Source organism: Sciurus carolinensis, chromosome 7 (genome assembly GCF_902686445.1).
Source record: "Sciurus carolinensis chromosome 7, mSciCar1.2, whole genome shotgun sequence".
NCBI lineage: Eukaryota > Metazoa > Chordata > Mammalia > Rodentia > Sciuridae > Sciurus > Sciurus carolinensis.
The window spans coordinates 58009809-58034881 of record NC_062219.1 but is presented as its reverse complement, the minus strand read 5'-3'; the positions used below and the strand labels follow the sequence as shown (position 1 = coordinate 58034881).

At 39.3% G+C, this 25073-nt stretch overlaps 1 pseudogene; it reads right to left on the bottom strand.

Moving 5' to 3' along the window:
- Positions 1-5101: 5101 nt before the first annotated feature.
- LOC124989224 (ribosomal RNA processing protein 1 homolog B-like) overlaps positions 5102-25073 on the bottom strand; it is a 60939-nt pseudogene continuing 40967 nt past the window's right edge.

The window sequence follows — 25073 nt, the reverse complement described above, 5'->3', positions numbered from 1 at the left end:
TTCAGTTGATTAGACAAAGCCCACCCACATGATGGAGGACAATCTACTTCAACCACAGTTCACAAATTAATCTCATCCAAAATATTATCCAAATTGACACATAAAATTACCCATCATAAATAAATATTAGCATGAGTAAAATAAACTTTAAAGCAAAAATAATATAATTATTAGAGTGCTAGAGAATCAAAAGGCAGTTTATCATTGTCCTGAACCTATACCTAACAACAAAGACTAAAAATAAAACTACACTTGGCAGAACTACAAGAATAAATTTCACTACCACAGCCATAGATTTTTAACACCTTTATTATGAAACTGATAGAACTAGCAGAAAAAAAAAAAAGATAGGTATGAATATAGAACATTCAAAATATTCAGTGACAAGCCTCATCAAAGGGCATATGTGAACATTCACTTCACCTAACAAAGAGGAAACACACATTCTTTTAAAGTATAAATGTTAGGTTTACAAAAATACATAAGTGCTGGGCGCAGTGGGGTATACTTGTAATTCCAGCAGCTCTGGAGGCTGAGGCAAGTTCAAAGCCAACCTCAGCAACCTAGGCCCTAAGCAAACTTAGCAAGAACCTGTCTCCAAGGGGAAAAAAAAAAAAGGGCTGGCGATGTGGTTCAGTGTTAAGTACCCCTGGGTTCAATCCCTAGGAAGGAAGGAAAGAAGAGAGAGAGACAAAGAGACAAAGAAAGAGAAAGAAAGAGAGAAAATATTTAGGTAACAGTATCAATAAGTGTAAGGAATAAGACTGCAGCTATTTCTCCCCTGATTCTGCCCCCTCTTCACACAACATTTTGTAATCTAGATTGTTAACTTTCTTGTCAGTCATTGGTTCAATTAGCCCACAGGCTTTCACTACGTAAGGGTAATTCCCCTGCTATTTGCTCTCTTTTCTCTCTCACTTTCACTCTCACTCTTTCCCTCTCTCACTCTCGCCCTTAAGAGCAGACACTTTGTTTGTCTACTAATAAAGCTTTTTGGGTTAGTTCCCATGTCGGGAGTGGTTTCTGGGTGCTTTCAATAGGCAAACTAGAAAAACCATAACAGAAAACAGAGTTGGGTAGGGAGAAAAACCAAAGGAATGGCATAGACAGAGGCAGCTACCAGAGAAAAGTAAAACAGCTGGTAGGTCTACAAACAGCAGGGGACGCGGCGATGAAGCCAGCAGAGGAAGCCCTGGAGTTGAGCCAAGAGAAGCATCCATGGGTCTCACTAAAGCACGCTCTCTCATTCAGTACCTATGCAATCAAGCCCAGGGTCCTCCACCTGCCCTCTTTGGGTTCATCTTCAATTACTGAGGCCATTATTATAACCTGAAAAGAACTTTTGGATCCTGCATCTATCAATCAGACATTTCTTATCCTCTGCTGTATATCATGTATATAAATATGTAATATACAATAAGTTCTCTCTATATGTAGAAAATTAAGTCACAGGTAAATGCTGAAACAAAGGCTGTGGGTATAGCTCAGTGGTAGAGCATGTGCTTAGCATGCTCAAGGTCCTGGGTTCAATACTCAACACTAAAAGAAAAAAAAAAAAAGACTGAAATAAAAGAGGACCAAAGAGGGGAAATCATTAAAACTGATGATTTTTTAAATCACCTAAGACTTTCTGCAGATTATCTTTTATTCATTAATGGGTTCCTTTGGGGAAAATGTTTCATCATTATTGATGCATCTGTTTGTGCATTAAAAGCCATTTTGATTGTGTAGCTTTTGACCCGATCATTTCATCTCTGGGCATATAGCCCAAAGAAATAATCTGAAATAAAGACAAAGGTTTATAAATAAATATGTTCATTTATTCTTTCAGCAGTATACATTAAGTGCCTTCCACAGTTCAAGCACTATGCTACAAAAACACGATCATACTATCTATGGGGAGACAAATATTTCTTAAGTATATTTTGAATAATTACACTCAGGATATACAATCAAAACTAGAAACAAGTTCTCTAAAAGGATAAAAAAAAATTCAGTGGAAGACTGAGAACATCTAGAAAGGCTTTCCCATGAAACACACACTTAACCTACCAATTGAAAGATGAATAAAAGGTATCTGGGCAAAGGAGATAGGATAAGAACAGTGCTCTGGGTGGAGAGAATGGAATTGGCAAAGATCCTGTGGTACATGGAATGTTCATGAAATCTAACAAAAGTTGTTTTTGGTTGTGTTTATGAAGGACAAGTAATAAAAACAACAAAAAAGAGTGGACTTTGAAATGACAAGAAAAGAAGCATTCCACACAGAATTTTGTAGCCCATGACAGGTCCTTTGGAATAAGTAGTGCAAAAACACTTAAGAATTTTAGACAAATTCAGTAAAGTAGCGGGATATAAGATCAATGCACATAAATCTAAGGCATTTTTATACATAATTGATGAATCTTCAGAAAGACAAATTAGGAAAACTACCCCATTCACAATAGTATCGAAAAAAATAAAATACTTGGGAATCAATCTCACAAAAGAGGTGAAAGACCTCTACAGTGAGAACTACAGAACACTAAAGAAAGAAATTAAAGAAAACCTCAGAAGATGGAAAGATCTTCCATGTTCTTGGATAGGAAGAATTAATATTGTCAAAATAGCCATACTACCAAAAGTGCTATACAGATTCAATGCAATTCCAATTAAAATCCCAATGATGTACCTTACAGAAATAGAGCAAGAAATTATGAAATTCATCTGGAAGAATAAAAACCCAGAATATCTAAAGCAATCCTCAGTAGAAAGAGTGAAGCAGGGGGTATCGCAATACCAGATCTTCAACTCTACTACAAAGCAATAGTAACAAAAACGGCATGGTATTGGTACCAAAATAGAAAGGTGGATCAATGGTACAGAATAGAGGACATGGACACAAACCCAAATAAATACAATTTTCTCATACTAGACAAAGGGGCCAAAAATATGCAATGGAAAAAAGATAGCCTCTTCAACAAATGGTGTTGGGAGAATTGGAAATCCATATGCAACAGAATGAAACTAAACCCATATCTCTCACCATGCACGAAACTAAACTCAAAATGGATTAAGGACCTCGGAATCAGACCAGAGACCGTGCATCTTATAGAAGAAAAAGTAGGTCCAGAGCTTTAACATGTCGGCTTAGGACCAGACTTCCTCAACAGGACTCCCATAGCAAAAGAAATAAAAGCAAGAATCAATAACTGGGATAGATTCAAACTAAAAAGCTTTCTCTCAGCAAAGGAAACTATCAGCAATGCAAAGAAAGAGCCTACAGAGTGGGAGAAAATCTTTGCCAATCATACTTCAGATAGAGCACTAATCTCCAGAATCTATAAAAAAAAAAAAAACTCTACACCAAAAATGCAAATAATCCAATCGACAAATGGGCTAAGGAAATGAATAGACATTTCACAGAAGAAGATCTACAAGCAATCAACAAACATATGGAAAAATGTTCAACATCTCTAGTAATAAGAGAAATGCAAATCAAAACCACCCTAAGATTCCATCTCACCCCAATTAGAATGGCGATTATCAAGAATACAAGCAACAACAGGTGTTGGCGAGGATGTGGGGAAAAAGGTACACTCATACATTGCTGGTGGGGTTGCAAATTAGTGCAGCCACTCTGGAAAGCAGTATGGAGATTCCTCAGAAAACTTGGAATGGAACCACCATTTGACCCAGCTATCCCACTCCTTGACATATACCCAAAGGACTTAAAATCAGCATATTACAGAGATACAGCCACATCAATGTTCATAGCTGCTCAGTTCACAATAGCCAGATTGTGGAACCAACCTAGATGTCCTTCAATTGATGAATGGATAAAGAAACTGTGGTATATATATATATATATACAATGGAATATTACTCAGCCATAAAGAATGATAAAATTATGGCATTTGCAGGCAAATGGATGAAATTGGAGAATATCATGCTAAGTGAGATAAGCCAATCTCAAAAAAACAAAGGGCGAATGATATCGCTAATAAGTGGATGATGACACATAATGGGGGGTGGGAGGGGTTAGTGTTAGGGTTAGAGTTAGGGTTAGGGAGGGGGGCAAGAATGGAGGAAGGAAGGACTGTATAGAGGGAAAAGAGGGGTGGGAGGGGTGGGGGGAAGGGAAAAAATAACAAAATGAATCAAACAGCATTACCCTATGTAAATTTATGATTACACAAATGGTATGCCTTTACGCCATGTACAAACAGAGAAACAACATGTATCCCATTTGTTTATAATAAAATAAAAAAATTTTTAAAAAAGTCCTTGGTAAATAATATAGCAACCAACTGAAATAAAATATGCTGTAATGTTACAAAGAATAAGCACATCAAGCATTTGTATTAAGATCAGAATGTTCTAGGGCTTGTTAACTAGTTGGTTCTCAAAAAATAAACAACAAGTCAATATGGTTTAAAAAAAATAAATAAACCGTAAAAAAAAAAAAAAAAGAATTTTAGACAAGTGGGAGTAATGGGATCAGATTTGTGTTTTGAGGGTAAAAGTTCACTCCTCTTAAAGTATGAAGAATAAGTTGAATTGTCAATTTAGTAGATGAGAAGAGACTAGTTAGTGGACTACTAGTTAGTCCATATGAGAAATAATTATTATTATTATTATTATTATTATTATTATTATCATATGAGCACTGGGGATTGAACCCAGGGGTGCTTTACCACTGAGATATGTTCCCAACACTTTTTATGTTTTATTTTGAGATAGGGTCTCACTAAGTTGTTTAGGGCCTTGCTTAATTGCTGAGGCTGGTCTCAAACTGCAATCCTCCTGTCTCAACCTCTGGAATTGCTGGGATAACAGGCACATGCCACCATGCCCAGCTTGAAACGATTATTTTTAAAGACCGGAATAAAGGTACATGCCTGTGGTCCCAGCTACTGGGGAGGATGAGACTGGAGGATCCCTTGAGCCCAGGAGTTAGCGATTTGCCTGGGCAATGTAGTGAAACCCAATCTTAAAAAAATAAATAAATAAATAAAAAGGAAATAAGAAGAAATAATTATCTTTTTTGTTTTTTTTTCTAAAGTTATAATGTATAGATTATTTTATACAAAAGCAGTTTTTAAAAGAGACTCTGCTATCCTTATAAGTCCAGAGCTGTCCGCCTTCTCTTTGGAGTGATGGCCAGCAGTTTCTTGATTACCAGGGGAGTGCTGGTCAGAGAGCTGGCAGGGGTCTTCAGGGCTCCATGGAGGGGCCTCTACTCAGGGTTGAAGGCCATTTGGACAAGAGCCTATGGGACTGACCATACTCTTATCTGTCTTCTTCAGTTTTGCAGTTGTGTTTCTGTTCAATCCAAAGGTGACTTCCTTGGAGCTGGAGGGTGTTTTGTTTAGCTGGCCAGCTAGCTATGCAGAGTAGGGGACAGTGCTGCTCTTGACTTTTCCAAAGAACAAGGGTTTTGGTAAGAAATAGGTGTCAAACTTCACATAGTCCTTCTCTGTTCTACTGCTTCCCAGAGCTTGGATCTGCCTGACTTTGGATTCCCCTATTCCTTTGTGTTCTATCTAGTTCAACATTTCTTTCATTTTCTCCCTCTTTTTCAAAACTGTTGTTTTCTCATTGGACAGATTGTAGAGGTCAGAGCTGCTGGGTTCTGCCTTCTTTGTCTGTGGCCTCCTGCACTGGGACAGGGTGGCTTGGTCATGCTCTCCCTCTGCTAGGTTCAAGGGAGGATGGGTCAGTGTGCAGTTGATCAGGAGAACTCCAAGCTTCTGCTTCCTTTTCAGAACTTGAGCTTCATCTGTTGGGGAAGCTCTGGTGGCTGGTATCTGAGGCTGACTGCTGCCAGGGCTGCTCCGAGACTTGTCGTCCAGAGGCAGCTCTACGGAGTCCCCCCAGATCTCTCCCTGTGCCTTCGGACTCTTTCTTCTTAGCCTCTTCCTCCTGTTGTGCATGGGGACAGTGAGCTCTGAGCTGCCCTCCTCCCTGGTGCTGGACTTGACTCCTGCTCTAGGTAAAGCTGAAAGCACCTATGGGGGTCTGCCTCTCAGGAATTGAAGCCGGGTCCCTGCTCTGTGCTGAGGGTGTGGCTGCATCCCTGGCGCCCCCAGTTTCAGGCTGGGTGTGGTTCTTTTTTTTTTTTTCCTTTTTCTCTTCTGAATGTGGCCTTCACTGTCCTCTTCCTCAGCAAAAAAAAAAAAAAAAAAAAGAGTGTTTTCTTTCTCCTTCTCCAAGTCAGCTTTCTCTAAAAGCTTACATCTTTTTTTTCTTATGTCTTTCTTGACTGAGGGTTTGATCATCTTTGTCAGCAGAAAGGTCCTCAGGAAAACTGAGTTGAGATATGTCATCCTTAGTGAGACCTTGGAACTTTTTGATTAGTTTGCAGAGATGCTTCTGGTTGAAGGAAGGAATGCTTTTCTTGTTCCTTATTTCCAGGAGTTGGTCAGCAACAGCCTTTTAGCCGCACTGGAGTAGTAGCCCTGTGTCCTTGAAGATTCCACAGTCCTTTCTCTTTCGTCACTGATCCCGTTTCTCCTGGAGTGGCATTTTCCCAGTGCTGTCTTATTTCGGCTGATTGCTTTTCTCCATGCTGCCTGGTTTTCAGAAGTCTCCTCTTCAGAGGTCACCATCACCCACTGTCATTTACTGTTCCTCCATTGTCTTTTCATGTACAAACGGAAAGTGATCTAGAATGACTTCAAAAACACCCTAGCTATAGTCAGTACCAGTGTGTGGTCCTTGGTCTTGGCAGCAATTTTGCAGAACGGATCAATAAACTTGACGTTCTGAACCAAAACCTCTTTCCTTCCCATTTTGGAAAGTTCATCCAGACAAATATCAATGAAGTGGAATCTCACTCCATCAGGCGACTGACCCTCAGGATACAGGAACTCCTTTGTCAGAACATATAGAAAAAAGCTTGATTCGGTTTTCTTCCTAGCCGTTCCGTTTCAGAACTTCAAAAGACTGGCTCTGGACCACACGGATGAGCATATCGTATTTGTCCAGGCCCAGCTTGTCTATTCTCTTCCATTCTCTATTCATGGTTTGCCAACAGGTTTGAATGAACAAGGTACTCAAGTGCTATGAACGGAGAAATTTTGAAAAGTCATGAAGATCTCAGGACGTGGAGCTTCTGAGCTGTTAACGCGGATGAGTTGGGAAACAGTGTTCGCTAGCTCCTCCTGTAGAAGGAGTTCATCCTACACCCACAGGCAGTAGTCTAAGAGTCCTTTCTTCTTTCAGGAGTTCCTCTTGGCTGAAACCCCGTCTCCGATCTGCGTCTTCACGCTCGGGTACTGGCGCAGTTTCCTCACCACCCTGTAGTCGCGGACGCCCTTCTCGCTGGAGGCCAGCGGCGGAGCGAACTGGATCTCGGATGGCTGCAAGGCTGGGTCTTGGAGCCAGTCCCCAGCCAAAAGTCAACCGCTCGCGGTCGGTTGCGCCAGTGCAGAAGACAAAATAATTATTTTAGCAAGGTAAATCTGAAGGTAGAACTGGATTGAGAAATGTTTTTGTTTTTGTGATAAAACCAATAATATTTAATGATGGATTGGGTAAGGGAAATGGGGCGGGGATTTCTCTTCAAATTGCATGTATGATAGTACCATTCTCTGGAACAGAAAATCCTGGAATAGAATCAGGTTCGGAGAAGATCATGTCAAGGAAAATTTGAAGTGCCTTGGAGGTATTGAAGTAGGGATATCAGGTAGATGCTTGGACATGCATGACTATTCCGAGCTAGAGATACATACTGGATATATAACTGTATGGATGACATTTGCGGCTTAAGGAGAGAGTATAACTGGGAATGAAAAGTTAATTTGTCCATGACATCCCTACAGGTTGACCTCCCATACAGAGGAGGTTAGTTTCCTCAAAAGTTCAATGAATGCTACAGGCTGTGTCAGAAAAGAAGAGTAAGAGGAAAGTAAATAGAGTGGGATGTGGGCTTGATGGAAGATTTTTTTGTTTTATTTTAACCTTTTAAAAATTATCAGATCATTAAGGATGTTTTCAATGCTCTGGTTGAAACTAGGTAACTATTTCAGAGAAAGAGTAATAACGATATAAGATCCAAAGCACAGAAAACTTTGTGAATAAATAAGTTAAAACTGCAAAAAAGGGGCTGGGGTCACGGATCAGTTGCAGAAGAGCACTTGCTGAGCACTTGCCTGGCATGTGTGAGACACTGGGTTCGATTCTTAGCACCACATATAAGTAAATAAAATAAAGGTCCATAGACAAATAAAAATATTTTTTACAAAAAACTGCAAAATAAACCCCTCCCAACAATAAGAAAATTTCTCATTAAGTTGTGGTGTTTATATAATGTAATATTTTGCAGCCGTTAAAAATGATGCCTAAGAGCTGTGTGTGATGGTGCACACCTCTAATCCCAGTGACCTGAGAGATGAGGCAGGAAGATCTCAAGTTCAAGGGCAACCTCAACCATTTAGTGAGGCTAAATTAGTGAGACCCTGTCTCAAAATAAAAAATAAAAAGGACTTGAGATGTAGATAAGTAGTTAAGCACCCTTGGGTTCAATCCCCAGGACCAAAAAAAGATACATATGAGTAAAGGATAGCATTGACTTCAGGAAAAGCAGCTGTTGGAATGGAAAACTACTGACCCAGAGTTAATAGAAACAATGAACCCAGAAAGAATTTAAGATGCACAAAACTGTATAAAGGACTTCTGCTCAAGCCAGAAGGGAGACAACACATGAGGGACAGAGACCCCAAGTTGACTCAAGGAAAGAACAAAGGCAGGGGCTGGAGTTGTGTTTCAGTGGTAGAGCACTTGCCTAGCACATGTGAGGCATTGGGTTCAATCCTTAGCACCACATAAAAATAAATATATAAAATAAAGGCATTGTGTCCATCTCTGACTAAAAAATCTTTTAAAAAAAGAAGAAAGGGGAATATCTTTTATTCCATCCCCAGGGTAGGCAGGATCTTGGTCTCTTGATGTCATCACATGTAGAGGTGGGACTTCAGTCATGCCTGTGCTTTTCTTTATCATGCTTTTTTTTTTTATGTGTGCATGTTTCATAACCATCTTAAGTCTCCACCTAGGGATGTGTTTTGCCATGCTAATAAGGTGAAGGTAACTGGGAGTTACCTTAGTGACTATTCTATGCACACATTTGCCCCTTACCACCTGGAATGCCCTTATCATCTATGAAAGTCCTTAATATCATTACTTTCAGAACTGATATTTCTGCTGACCATATAATCTCAGACAGCTAGCCAGGTGCAGTGGTGCACATCTGTAATTCCATCGGCTCAAGAGGCTGAGGCAGGAGGATCACAGTTCAAGGCCGGCCTCAGCAATTTCGCAAGACTGTAAGCAACCTATTGAGACCCTGTCTCAAAATTAAAAATTTTAAAAAGGGTGCTGGGGATGTGCCTCAGAGGTTAAGCACCCTTGGGTTCAATCCCTGATATCAAAAAAAATAATAATAATCTCAGAAGGTTAAATTGACTTTCCCACCCTTTCATCCCCTGTCTGATTATCTCAATCCCATAGCCTTGAAAACTAGTTCACCTTTTAACTCCTCATCTTCTGATATGACCCTTAGCCCCATAGGACTGAGAGCTAGCTGTGCTCTCTTATTGCCTATGAAAAGTTTTATATTTAGTCCAAAGGGTGTCCTGTTGTTCATAGGCGTTCCCTGACTGTGCCAGGCCAGCCATGTGAAGGAGACTTATCATTGTATACGCCCTCAGATCACTATGATTCTTACCTCTAAAAATTCATTACCTAGTCAAACCTGTTAAAATGATTTTTTTTTTTTTTTTTTTTTGGTACCAGGGATTGAACCCAGAGGTGCTTTACCACTGAGCTACATCCCCAGTCCTTTTAAAACTTTTTATTTTGAGACCGATATCTCTAAGTAGCTTAGGGCCTCACTAAGTTGCTAAGGCTGGCTTTGAACTTGTGATCCTCCTGCCTCAGCCTCCTGAGTCACTGGAGCTACTGGCATGTACCACCACACCTGGCAGTGATAAAATGATTTTAAACAACCCAAATCAAGATGTACTGTGTATGAAAAGTATTAATAGAATGGGCATCATTTTGTATCCAAAACATTCAGTCTATTTTTTGTGACAATGTATATGTTCATTTTTTTTTAATGGATGACTTTTACATTTTTATTACAAAATTTTCTTATAAAAAAGTAAACAGCAGGACTGGGATTGTAGCTCAGTGACAGAGTCTAGCATGTGTGAGGCACTGGGTTTGCTCCTCAGCACTGCATATAAATAAAATAAAGATCCAATGATAACTAAAAAATGTGTATTAAAAAAAAAGTAAACAGCAAAATAAAACTCATCACCCAACCAATTTCATTTTGTCAATATCCCCATTTATTCTGCCATTCTCACACTATACTGTAATGTAAATTACTGTAATGTAAATCTCAAATATCATAGCATTTCACCTGTATATCTACCAAAGATAAGGATTCCACAAAATAATTATAATGTAATTATTATACATAAAATATTTGCTAAAATTAATTGATAGCATCAAATATCCAGAGAATTTTCAAATTCTCTCAGTTGTCTTACACATTTTCTTTTGTGTGTGTGTGTGTGTGTGTGTGTGTGTGGTACTGAGGATTGAACCCAGTAGCATTCTACCACTCTACCACTGAGTTACATCCCCAGCCCTTTTTATTTTTCTAAAATAAAAATTTTAAAAATGAAAAAAATTTAAAATAATTAAACTTGTGATTCTCATGCCTCAACATCCGAAGTACTAGAACTATAGATGTGGGTCTTACATTTTTAGCAAATTACTCTTTTGAATCAGAATCCAAGTAACAGCTTGCATATCTCATTTTGTTGAGATATGGCCGAAGGTTCTTTTATTCCATGGTATCACTCTCCTTTTCCCCTCTTAACATTAATTATAATCCTACTTTGATTCGGGTGCCCACACTTCTATACAGCCCATGTGTAGACTCTACCCCTGTCGCTAGGGGCATTTAGCTCAGGGGCCTAATCTCATACTAGGCCACTGCTGACCATTGGTAGTTCACAATTTAGACCAATGAGAAATGAGAAGTTGCTCAGAGCTGTCAGAAAAAACCTTCCTTATCCTTCTGAAGAAGTTTCTGGAACTTAAACACTGTGTCTTTCTCCTTCCCTGCCTTCTTTTCTCCCCCCACCACTTCTCCATGTGTACCAGTTAATTAAAAAGAGATCATGAATATAACATAAGAGCAAAAATTATAAAGCTTTTAGAAGAAAATATATGATACTATTTTCATGACCTGGGAGGAGGCAAAGACTTCTTGAACAGAACACACAAAGCAAAAGAGCATAAAGGCAAAATTTGATGTTAATTTTTAAAAACTTCTTAGCAGACATTATTGTAAAAAGGACTAGGCATTTTTTCCATAAGAGGAAATATTCACAAAGAACATATCTCAGGGACTGGGGTTGTAGCTCAGTGGTAGAGTGCTTGCCTCACATGCGTAAGGCACTGGGTTCAATCCTCAGTGCCACATAAATAAATAAAATACAGGTGGTGTTTCCATCTACAACTAAAAACAAACAAAAAAATTTAAAAAAAAGAAATATCTTAGAAAGCATTTTTACTTGAAGAACTCCAGTCAATCAAAAGACAAACTACCCAACAAACTGAAGATGTTTATTCTATACTACTCTCAAGAAATGTAAAACATGGCCCCTCCAACAGAAAGATAGTTTAATATCTCTTATGACACAAAGTGAATACATGTATATTCTATCAATGCAAAAAAGTTTCTTCTCTAAGACTGAGATGAAATAATAAAGGGACAGGGTAGATATTTTCCTCTTCAGTTGCCACATCTAGCTTAATATGTGGAGAGAATTATTCCTGGAAAAATCTAACCACACTAAAATAAGTTTTCTATTTTCTTGAGTTCTGAGATAACACAACAAATATTGAGGAAATTTAAGTTAAAATCTTTATCTAGGAACTGGAGGCATGGTTCAGTGGTAAACTGCTGCTTATCTAACACATACGAGGCCCTGTGGGGGGGGATCACTATCTAACTATGAATCAGCTCCATACATATCAATTCTCTTCTGTGTGTGTCTCCAATGGGAAGTAGATGCTAACAGGAGCTGACAGAAATTTTAGGCCACCAGAACTTTTTCAGGAGTATATTATTGCAAGCCTACTTTCATGTTATGTTAGGATTAAAAATGTATTAGCTCTTAGGAGAAATGTAAATAATAGGATTTTCACAAATCACATAAATTGTGTAAAGTAGGAGCTTTTGGCTATGCTTACAATAAATTTGATGCCTCAAAATTTCATATATCTACTGCAAAATTTCAGGGTATCTGCTAATATAAAAGCAGTGCTGGGGACTGGGGTTGTGGTTCAGTGGTAGCCTAGCATGTGTGAGGCACTGGATTCGATTCTCAGTACCACATATAAATAAATGAATAAAATAAAGGTCCATCAACATCTAAAAAAAATGTTTAAAAAAAGCAGTACCGGGCTGGGGAGATAGCTCAGCTGGTAGAGTGCTTACCTCGCAAGCACAAGGCCCTGAGTTCGATCCCCAGTACCGCAAAAAAAAAAAAAAAAAAAAAAAAAAAGCAGTACTGGGTCTTCCATGATAAGGCATTAGGATATCAGTAGACATAAATAACATCCAAAATGTGACTCATACTGAGAATTTTAAAATTTTAACCATTAAGGGATTTGTAAAAGTCTGTGACTTTAATAATAAGTAAAATCAATAATTAGTCTTATGAATGAATTTTCTGAAGCTTATAGTAAGTTCAGTGACCTTAGTGATCACTTCGGAGAGTAGCATGAAAAATTATTTCCAACCAAAAATAATAATGTCAAGAAAACTAGTTAACAGGACTGGGGGTGTGACTCAATGGTAGAACACTTGCCTAGCACATGTGAGGCACAGGTCAACATAAAATAAATAAATAAATAAATAAATAAATAAATAAATAGTATTGTGTCCACCTACAACATATATATATAATATATATATAATGTATATATGTATATATAATGTATATATGTATGTATATATAATATATACTATATATATATTCTATGTATTTATATATAAAGAAAACTAGTATCATTGAACTTGGGTATTTGCAACCATTTTTATTTGTACTTTGATTCCCCCATTTCATTGAAGTTCTGTCTTTTTTAAACATTTAATTTTGGTTAGATAAAAGGTGCTGGTGAAAATAAACCAATCCCAAAATACTAGAGACAAAAAAAAAAGAAGGTGCTGGTGAGTTCCCCCTGGGTAACTTAGTTCCAAGTTCAACACATACATTTTTATATTTTCAAAGAATTCAACTTCTGAAAAGTTAAGACACGTATAAATGTGATAGTGAAACACAGCAAACCGTGGAGAATCCTTCAAGTTTTACCAATGACCCTGGGAATGTGAGGGACAGTCACCACTTACAGGGTAGGGAGGGAGTAGAACAGGGAGATTTCATGCCTGAAGCAGGTCACATTTACACATGGGCAACAGAAAGGAGCAGGACAATCTGCTTAACAACAAATAATAACAGCTGATATTTGTTGAGCATTAATAGCTGATTTAGCCGAGGCTTATGGGTAATTGGAGAATTAAGGCTTACATGTTTAGCCAGATTTCAGTTAGCCGTGAATGACATGCTTAAGAGCTTGAAGCCTGTTCCACAAGCAGTGAGGGGCAACATCATCAGAGTGTAGTGGGAAAGAGTAGTAACAGCTGGATGAGTTAAGAGGCTACTGCAATCATACAGGTGAGTGGAAATACGACTTATTAAGGTAGAATGAACAATGAAGATGGGCATAAGTACTGTGGATTACCAGGATGCAGAATCTAGAATCTAGGTGGTTGATGGACTAGATGGGTAAGAGCTGAAGATGACTTGAAAGTCAGTGGTAGTCAGGATTACAGTAGACCTTTTGAGGGAGAAACGCTAATACAAAAGTTCTATGCACACCTTTTGTTTTTGGTATTGGAAATCAAACCCAGGATCTCATGATAGGCAAGTGCTCCACCACAGAGCTACAACCACAACAAAACCCTTTTTGACAGATTTTCATGGAGGAAGACAGTAATTTTAAATTTGAGTCATCCATTTCTCACAAAGCTAGGTCTGAGGCATTTGAATTTATTGTTATACGTGTTTGATTTTGTCCTTTCCTCCACTTCGATGCAGTGGACCTGCAGATGAATGCATATTGCTGTATTCCTTGCTGTTCTTATGCAAATGCTGTGTTTCTAAGTAGCCTGAGTCTGGAGCAGCTCAGTATCATCCATGAGTCTGCGATCATCCTATGCTAGATCCATTTCATAAATGCATCTGTCATCTGAGTACAGGTTTTCCACATCTGTATTATGCAGGCTTAATTTACATAAAATCACATTCAATGGGATAATGTTTTCTGAAAAACACCCATGAATGAGAACAGATAAAGGCAGAAGGTGCCAAGAGATTGAAGAAAGAGATGGATAGGCCAAAGTATGTCATAGGCAACAGCAAGAAAGACAGATCCCCACACCATGAGGAAAGAGGAAAGGGTTTAAATGCTCAGACAGACAGGGTGGACCAGCTAGAATGTACTTGGATTTTCTCAAAAACTATTAACATATCAAAGCATTAGTTAGGATACAGTCTGGTAGCTGGGGTGTAGCTCTGGGTAGACCACTTGCCTAGTACGTGGAAGACCCTGGGTTCCTTCCCTAACTCCTCAAAAAAGTAAATAAAGAATCAGAAGAGTTGTTTAAGAACAGAAGAAAATGAGGGCTGGGGAGATAGCTCAGTTGGTAGAGTGCTTGCCTTATAAGCACAAGGCCCTGGATTCAATCCCCAGCATCCAAAAGGGAAAAAAAAAAAAAAAAAAAAAAACAGAAGAAAATGGACTGGGGTGTAACTCAATGGTAGAGAGCTTGCCTAGCATGCATGAGGCTCTACAAAAGAAAAAGAAAAGAAAGAAAAACAACCCAGGTGTCAGTGGTGGGGACAAAACACTTGGATGACTATCTTGTATGCCAGGGTCACCTGGCAGGCAAAATGATGATAACAGCAACTGTCGTTTTTTTCTTTACTAATTTAGTTATTTTTAGTGCAGGGGATTGAACTTGGGGCTTCATATATGGTAAGCACGCACTCAACCCCTGAGCTAGCTCCCCCAGTCCCCTTATTGATTATAACTTCAAACATTTGTGGAATCAGACTAAGAAATTAAAAGAAATGAGCTTTCATCTTTCCAATACTTCTTCGTTAGTACAGATCCCTATTTCATCATGTGTTCAATACGTGGTATAGGTTGCAGAACTATAATTTGTGCTGAAAAAGACACTCATAAATATAAGGCACTATCTTTATCCACAAGAAAATAACAAGTGAGAGCTATTGGTGGAGATGGGAGAAAGGTAAAAGATATAGCAGATAGATTAAAATACTACACTTTTATTTAATGAACTCATTTATTGTGTATCTATTCTGTTTCAGGTGCTGTTCTAGGTACTGGTGATGTAGTATTAAATAATACAGATTTTACCCTGTCCTTGTGGATTTACATTCCATTAAAGAAAATGTAAAATACAGAAATAAGGATAAATAACCTGATACTAGATATTTAAAAGTGTCCCCCCAAATGAAGAATCACAAGTACAAAATTCATAATGTGGGAAAGTTGGACTATTTGAGGAACAGTACAAAGCCTACTAAGAGTAGAGGGAGACTGGGGATATAGCTCAGTTGGTAGAGTGCTTGCCTTGCATGCACAAGGCCCTGGGTTCAATCCCCAGCACCCCACTCCCAACAATGACAGCAAAAAAGAGTAGAGGGAGCTTGGGTGAAAGAGCTAGGAAATAAGGTGAAAGACATGGTAGGATAGATTAGGAGAGTTTGATGAGCCACTAACTGATTTGAACCAGTGGAGTGATGTAATACAATGTACATTTCTTAAAATACTGTCCTAGCTATTGAGTAGATAGCAAACTGTAGGGCTGTAAGAAAACAAACTAAGAGCTCAGTGAGGGATGATAGTGCCTTGGACCAAAATTGTTTTAGTAAAGGTGGTGAGAAATGATGGCTTTTGAGAATTTACTGGGAATGAGAAAAAGGGTTTGAGAAAAAGAGAGGCATCAAGAATCTAAGACTTCTAAGGATTTTGGCCTGAGTTACCCAGTGATGGAGCTGCCAGTTATTGATAGGGCGGTAACTGGAGAAAGAGTGGTTGGGGTAGGGAGGAAACAGAGTCCCTTAAATTTAAGATGTTTATCAGATATGTAAGAGGAGCCAGTCATGGTGGTGCATACCTGCAATCCCAGTGACTCAGGAGGCTGAGGCAGGAGGACTGCAGGTTCAAGGCCAGCCTCAGCAATTTAGCAAAGCACTAGGTAACTTAGCAAGACCCTGTCTAAAAATAAAAAGTGAAAAGGACTGGGGAGGTAGCTCAGTGGTAGAATGCCACTGAGTTCAATCTCCAGTACCACAATAAACAAAGAAAAAAGAGTTGTCAGCAGTGGATTGTAATAAAACCACACAATTGAACAAAATCACTTAGGGAAAATAAGAGAGACAGAGAAATTTGAAGTAGTAAGACATCCAACATTTACAGATAGGCAAGTGGAGGTGGATCTAGCAAAGCAGTGTAAGAAGGAGCAATCAGACAGTTGGTGGACATGAGTCATGTGAAGAAAACTTCTAAAGTATTTTAATGCTCCTGTTAGAGTACGAAAATTGAAGATCAATGATTGGATTTGACAACATAAAGATTTCATATCCTTTAAACTTATGGTTTTGATGGAAAGATGACTATAAAACCTGATTGGAATAGGTTTAATGGAAAATGGAACCACTTTGCTATATCACTGCAGATGTTAATTGTATAACCCGTTTGGAGGACAATTTGGCAATATCTATCAAATTTCAAATTTCAAATGCATATATCTTTGATCAAGCAATTCAACTTACACTTTATCCTGTAGATACATTTAAATTCGTGCAAAATTACAGATATAGAGATGATTTTTATATCATTATTCGTAGTGGCAATAAAGAATTAGTGAAACTGTGATATATGTCACGAAGTATCATAAAAATAATGAAAAAATGCTTTCTATTTTATGCTGAAATGACTCTATTGATATTGAATAATTTCCAAGAAGTATTGTTAAGTCGGGGTAAAAATCAAGGTACAGAAGGAAATTTATAGTGTGTTAACATTATTAAAAGAAAAAAAGACTACATAACTGCATGTGTGTTGGATATGCACAATTTACTGCTAACATTGTCTCCAAGTTGAAAAACTAGTTTATTGGGACACAGGAGCACTGGGTACCCCCTTATAACATCTAAATTTGAATTTATATAAATGTTTTACCTACTAATTTTTTAAAGACAGTGAGAGCTGGACATGGTAGTGCATGCCTATAATTCAAAAGACACAGAGGGCTGAAGCAGGAGAATCACAAGTTCAAAGCCAGTCTCAGCAACTTAACAAGGTCCTAAGCAACTTTCAAGACCCTGTCTCAAAATAAAACATAAAAAAGCCTGGAGTGTACAGTTCAGTAGTTGAGTGCCCCTGGGTTAAATCCCCAGTACAAAATAATAATAATAATAACAACAACAACGACAGAGAGAATACGAGGTGAAAAAGTAGTGGCAGTCAGAATAATTCTTTCACAATTCATTCTCTCTTTCTCTCTCTCTCTCTCTCTCTCTCTCTCTCTCTCTGTCTCTGTCTCTCTCTCTCTCTCCTGTGCTACTGGGATTGAACCAGGGCGCTCTACCACTAAGCTATATCTGCAACCTTTTTTTTTTTTTTTTTTTTTTTGAGACAGGATCTTACTAAGTTGCCAAGGATGGTCTGAAACTTGCAATCCTTCTGCCTCAGCCTCCCAAGTTTCTGAACAAACTACTGAGCCCAGCAATTAACTTGGTTTTAAAGGAGAATGCAGAAATGGGGCAACAAGTGGAGGATAACATAGGAATCTACACTACATTTCACTTATATTTTAAGTTGGGCAATATTATAACATGTTTGTATACTGCTATAGAAATATTAAGTATAGGGGAGAAAGTGAATAATAACACAGAGAGAGGACAATTGCTCTTTGTGAATAGGGAAGTAAGGATGGAACCCAGTGCTCAAGGGAGACCTCAGACAGGAAGTTAGACAGACTCTAAGGTCATAGGAGAAAAGGCAAAATTCATTGGTGTAAAGCACACAATTGGCAGATGTACCGGTGGCAACACATGAATACTCTCTTCTTATTGCTGCTATTACATCATTAAATAAATTGCAAGCTGAGAGTGAAGCACTGGAGTTAGTAGAGAGAAAAAACAATATGAGATAAGTTACTTAAGGAAATAAGAGAAGGGCTCAACTAAGGAAGTATAGCAATTCTGCTCTGTCATTCATTTAAAGTGAGACTAGTTAGCATTTGTATTTTTATACAGCCAATTTTGGCTTCTTGGATGTAGTTCTGGACCAGATGGAAAGTTGTATTTAATTAAGCCTGGGGATTTCCAGGTGAATATGCTAAGGGGTGAAAGAAGCAAAGAAGTTTAGGCATGTGCAAGGGAGTAACTACAGTGATCAACTGAAGAATCGAAGCTGGATAAGAGAAATGACCATGTTGTTCCTATTGAAACAAGATTCTCACAAAAATAAATAAAAATCTGCAAAAAAAAAATTTTTTTAAAGTAAGTACCTGAAGGCACTGGAAAGGGAACAAAGCTGACAAAAACTGAATGGGAGTCAACATTTGAAAGCAGGGATAATGGATGAATCTTATTCTTGCTGGAAGTGGGGCAGATCCCAGTTGGCATTAGACAGCTACAATTAAAGTAGAAAAAATCACTGTTTCACTAGCTCAAACAGGAAAACAGCTCCTACAAAGTCCATAGGGAAATTCTGAAAAGAATAAACCAAAGCAGGAGAGTTCCAATTTGGCATTTAAATTTGCCCACATCTCTGGCTGACCCATGAAGTACATGCAGGGGTCAGACCCCAAGCAAGGCTAAGGCGAAAAGAACTGAACTGAACACGAATACCAATGTTACCCTACCTGCTTTGAAGATGTGTGTTTCCCTCTGAGGGTCTTCTGTGATTGGCGTGTGCTCCAATAACGAGGACTTGGCACAGTCGTCATGTTAACCTAATTCACATCACCGCTAGTTAATTCTGGTATTCCTTTTCACTGAATATTTGATGGTGAAATCCTCTTTCTTCTCTACTACCTCCCCCACTGCTGTAGATACAACACTCAGAGTAAGTATCCTGGCTCATAGGCCGCAAAAAAGCAGCCAACATACATTAAATTTATTATTCCCAGGACAAAAAGACCTGAGGGGCCTAGGGAGGAAAGAGATGTCTCCCAACATAGAGAGTAGAATGGCCTTTGCAAAATTCAAAGCACATTTCTGGTATTTAATTTGAACAAAGGTATTGAAAAGTTTGTAAACACTTTTAATTATCTTACTATGCTCATAATTCTGTATCCCCAGAAGCTGGTGTCTGAACTTGAGGTCAAGACTGATGGTTTCGTGCCTTGCACAGAACCTACTCAGGCAGGGCATCACTATAGCAACTGGGCAATCTTGTTCTGCACCTTTGCACAGAAAGTCCCAGAGTATCACAGCCACAACCCAGAAGCAGTCAAAGACTATGATCCAAGTCACCTCTCTCCACAACTATCCATCTCCAAAACTCTTTTTTCCTGCAGTGCCAGAAATTGAACTGAGAACCTCATAAGCACTAAGTAAGCACTCTACCACTGAGCTATATATCCCCAGTCCTCCAGAACTTTTTTCATCTTGAAAATTTCACTGAGGTGTGGTTTACTGCTAAACCAGTAACCTCCTCAGAACCATGCACGGTACTTGGCAAGTATAGGAACAAAAATACTCATTAACATGAATGAGGTTAAGAGAGAAAATTGTTCATATTCTAATTTACTGATTAGTCGATTAGAACCTGTCCCAGGGATGTGTAGGCTGCAGGTCTCAAGCTCTCAGTTCTTTGAGTTTCTTCCTAGCTAGCAGTCCTCTACCAGTATGTTTTAGTCATCTTTTTTGCTGCTGTGACTAGATGACCCAACCAGAACAATTGTATAAGAGAAAAGGTTTATTTAAGGGCTCACAGTTTCAGAGGTCTTAGTCCCTAGAAGGCTGGCTCCATCCTCAGGGCTTGAGGTGAGACAGAACATCATGGAGGAAGAGTGTGGCAGAGGGAAGCAGCTCACATGGTGATCAGGAAGCAGAAGAGAGAGTCTCCACTTGCCAGAAACAAATATATACCCCAGAGCCACACCCCAATTCCCACCTCCTCCAGCCACACCTTCCACTTTGGTTACCATTCATTTAATCCCTATCAGGGGATTAATTCACTGATTGGGTTAAGACTCTCACAATCCAATCATTTCTCCTCTAAACCTTCTTGCATTTTTTCACATGTGAGCTTTTGGGGGGACAACTCACATCCAAACCGTAACACAGTACAATTTTTTCTTAGTGCCACCAGTTTTCATCTTTTGTCACTACTCCAAATTTTTAATGTCCTTGTCCTTCCTCCATTACCTCCTAAAAACTGCTATCTCCAGTCCATTGATGTCTCCAGATACATGAACATATTCACTATTTCCTCCTATCCTGCCATATCGATTAATATTATCTTGAATGCACACATGAGGTTCCTGAAGTAAAGACTAATTATAAAGTTCAAAGCAAATAACAACTGTGAATCCCCATCCCCTGAATCTTTCCACTGGGATGATGTAACAAAAGGCAGACACTACTCTACAAATATAAAACTTGTGTTGTTGGAAAAGAATGCTGACAAAAAAATCTGGATATTTATATAAAAGAAAGAGTGGCATCTATCTCTTCCTTGCTGAAAGTCTCTTTGGAATGAATTGAAAGGACCCTGAATTCTCATGTAAATAAACCTCTTGGGAAAGAGATTCATTGTCTCTCTCTAGCTTTACAACCCAGGGATGCCTGGAGTCCTTGCTCTCAGCCCCCATTGAAATGTAAACTTGCACCTCTCTAGGTAAATCTGGAATTCTCCCACTATCTAATTAGTCATAAATTACCTTTCAGGGTTTGTTAGAACCAAGTTTCAGTAACATTTGTTCAGAAAGTCTTGGCTGTACAAAAGCACAGTAATATGTTCTCCACAGCCCCACATGATTTCACCATCCAAGTTTGCTAATATCCATCAGAGACCTAGTTGCAAGCATGACAAACTTACTCTAACTGATTAAAACTGAAGTGGAGTTACTAGGAAGCCTAGAAAACCAGGTTTGGGAATCAGGGAAGTCCAAGACAATCTGGACAGAAGTTGAGGTGACAACTAGGATCACTCCACAGAAACCACCTGGTGGGACTGATAGTGATGCCAAGAACCACAGCCACACAGTGGCTACCAGCTGTTAGCTGCTGACCGCAACACAGCAGAAAGTCCATTACCACCACTGCCACCACAAGAATGGATTATTTGTATCATTGGTTCCGGTTTAAACTCTAGGACTAGAACTTCTGGTCAGCTGAGTTTAGGGCATGTAGTTCTGTCCTAGCTGCAAAGGAGGCTAGAAAAGTGAGTGAGTTTCAGTTTCTACAGTGAGAGGTGACCTCTGACAATAGCTAAGACTCATACTGTGGAGAGTTGCCCTTCCAAAAGAAGGGAGTTCAAATGTTGGGCAACCACAAAAACAACAAATTCCATTATTTTGTTACTCTATATTACTTATCTCAGTCTTTATCTACATCCATCCAAATGCATAAGCTGAAAATTATGGCATCATCTTTGAATTGTTCACCCCTACATCTGATAGTTCTCAAGGTTCTTTGCATACCCCTCTTAAGCATATCATATCTCACCTTTAATCTCTGTCTTTATCACCATGATGACAATAATTGGACCCTCATCATTTCCTCTTTGGATAAAGTTATAATATCCTGTGTGATTCCCCTGAGTCAGGCCTCATTCCTTGCAATCAATCTTTCATACTGCTCCTACCCAGAAATCTTTCTAATATTAAATCACATTGTTCCCCAACTTAAAAACTGTCAATGATAGTCTCTATCCCAATCAGAATCAACTTCAGATTAGTGGAATGGTACACAAAGCCACTTTGACCCAACCCATTTTCAGCTTGACCATTTTCCAATATTCTGCTTGACTCCAATGGTGAAAAAAATACTTGTTCTCCAACTATATCCTGTGCTCACACATCACAGCTGTGCCCAGCTGTTTCACTCCCTGGAATGTTGTTCCAACCTCATTTACCTGCAACTCCCAATCTTTCTTCAAGACTCAGCTTATCCCTAGATGAGTTAGGGCCCCCTGTCTGTCATCTGGGAATCTATTCTACACACATATGTTACCATGTGTAGGTTAGTTTATTGTCTGTGTCCCTCACTAAGTGATGATTTAAGGTAGAGTGTTACTATCTCTATATCCTCATTACCTTCAACATTTAATAAATCTATTTAGTGACAAATTAACAACATCAGTGGAGCAGAAAAATCAAAGAATTCCATTGGACAGATGAATGGATATCTAAACAGATTAGAGTTGTACAAAGCTACATAATTACGACAGAACTAAAACTAGAATTCTTTTTTTTTTTTTTCTCATGGCACTGGGGATCTAACTAAGGAGTACTATCCCACTGGGCTACATCCCCAGTCCTTTTCATTTTTATTTTGAGACAGGGTCTTGATAAATTGCCAAGGTTGACCTTGAACTGTGATCCTCCTGCCTTGGTCTCCCATGTAGCTGGGATTACAGTCATGTGCCATTTCCTCTCAGTTAAAACAAGAATTCTTAACACCTAACTCACTACTCTCTTCTTCTACAAGGGAAATTGCACCTCTTGTGAAAATCTCACTGCATACTTGATTATGAAATTATGCCCCTACCTATCATAGTGATGCATATGATTTCAAGTAGAAAATATTCAAAGATATTACCTCAGTAGAAACTTTTTTATTTTGAGCCTGGTTGACTTTGAACTTGGGATCCTCCCTCCTACCTCAGACTCTCAAGTAGCTGGGATTACAGAAGTACGCACACTGTTTCCAGTTTCTCAGTAGCTGACTACTAAGCACCCCCTAATGAATGGTAGTAGGGTATTCGGCACCTCAGGAAAAATTACCTAGGTTTTTATCAATGTCATGCCTACAAACATCCTTTCCATAATAAGCTATTTAAAAGTCAGCCAGGCATGGTTTCACACACCTGTAATCCCAGCATCTTTGGAGGCTGAGGCAGGAATATTGCAAGTTCGAGACCAGTCTTAGCAACTTAGACCCTGTCTCAAAATAAAAAAAAATAAAATGGGCTGGGGATGTAGCTTAGTGGTAAAGCATCCCTGGGTTCAATCCTTGATACAAAAAAAAAAAATTAATATTGGGTTGAGCATTTGCAGTGCCGCACACTTCTGTAATCCCAGCCACTTGGAAAGTCTGAGCAACTTAGTGAGACTCTGTCTCAAAATAAAATTTAAAAAGTGGTTGGTGATGTAGCTCAGTGGTAGAGGACCCTGGGTTTAATACCCAGTATTGCAAAGAAATTAAAAGGTGGGAGGTGGGAAACCAGATACATTTTAAGATAGTGACGTGTCAATATTATGGAGTGACTTTGTGCTATCACTGTTGTTAATCAAATCAGATCTGATTGTTTATGTCCTTGCCAATGCTTAGATGCTGTAACTGCAGTAATTGCTCAATGAAAGCAACAGGGTCAACTGACAAACAGCTGCCAGGACATGGATGACCCAAAACATAGTTAACTGACTTCACATGAGGTTATAAATTATGAGGTTAGAGGCCTCATAGTTTTTCATGACCCTGGAAAATCTAGAGAAGTATTTCCAAATCACTACTGCCTTGTGTTTTATAATCTTATGTTAACAAATTATCTTTCCTACACAGTATGTGGCAATAATAGATGACAAATATTTTCTTTTATCTTTGAAATTGCATCCTTTGTTTTATTTTCTATTCCAGGACACAGCAAGGCTAACAGCTTGTCATTAGAATAATGAGACAACAGATTTATTCCTAAAAGAAATCAGTTTTTGTTTTGTTTTGTTTTTAGAGTTGGGGTCCAATCCAGGGCTTAGGGTACATGCTAGGCAAGAATTATACTGTTGTGTCATATCCCTAAGCCTGTAGTAGGTATTTTATCTATTTATTTATTTAGTACTAGGGATTGAACCCAGGGGTGCTCTACCTCTGAATCACAATTCCAGCTCTTTTTATTTTTTATTTTGAGACAGAGTCTCACTAAATTGCTGAGGTTGGCCTCAAACTTGAGATCCTCTAGCCTCAGCCTTCTGAATTACTAGGACTACAGAGGTGTATCATAGCACTCAGCTGAAGTAGATATTTTAAATGGAGGAAGTAAATTCCTAAGTATTGTCTATTACTATCTCCCAAATGTATTAAGATTAAAAATCGAGCACGGCGTACTCGGGCCCACAAGCAGCTTCAGGGACCAGGACAGGGCAGCCAGAGACTTCCCCAAGCAGCCTGGACCCCTGCGGTGGGAGGTGCCTTTCAAGGCTAGCATCTCGGAGCAGACCGCCAAGTGAGAGCCTTTCTACATAGAGCCAGCCACAAGTCCCCGAGCCAAGGGAAAGCTTCGATCCACAAGCAGCCTCTGGGATCAGGGCAGAGCAGCCAGAGACCTCTTCAGACGGCTCTGCCCACTCCGGCCACAGGCTCTTTCCACGGGGTGATCCAAGATGGCGGTCTAGAGGGTGACTGCACCCCCAGTCACTCCAGAACCCAGGAGTTAGGAAGGGGAGGCATTGAGAGACTCGGACTGAAATAGAGCCAAGGGTGAGTCTGCCCACTGGGTAAAGCTCGGCCCGGGTGGCAGGCCCAGATAGAGGTGGCTTATCGGAGCAGGGCAGGGCAGCTAGAGTCTTCCACAGGCAGCCCTGCGCACTCCGTTGGTGGGCCCCGCCCACACAGCCAGCTTCTCCAGGTTCTCGGAGCAGGCCCCCCAGTGAGAGGTGAGAGCCTTTCTGACCAGAACAAGCTCCAAGTCCCAGAGCCAGCACGGCGTACTCCGGCCCGCAAGCAGCTTCAGGGACCAGG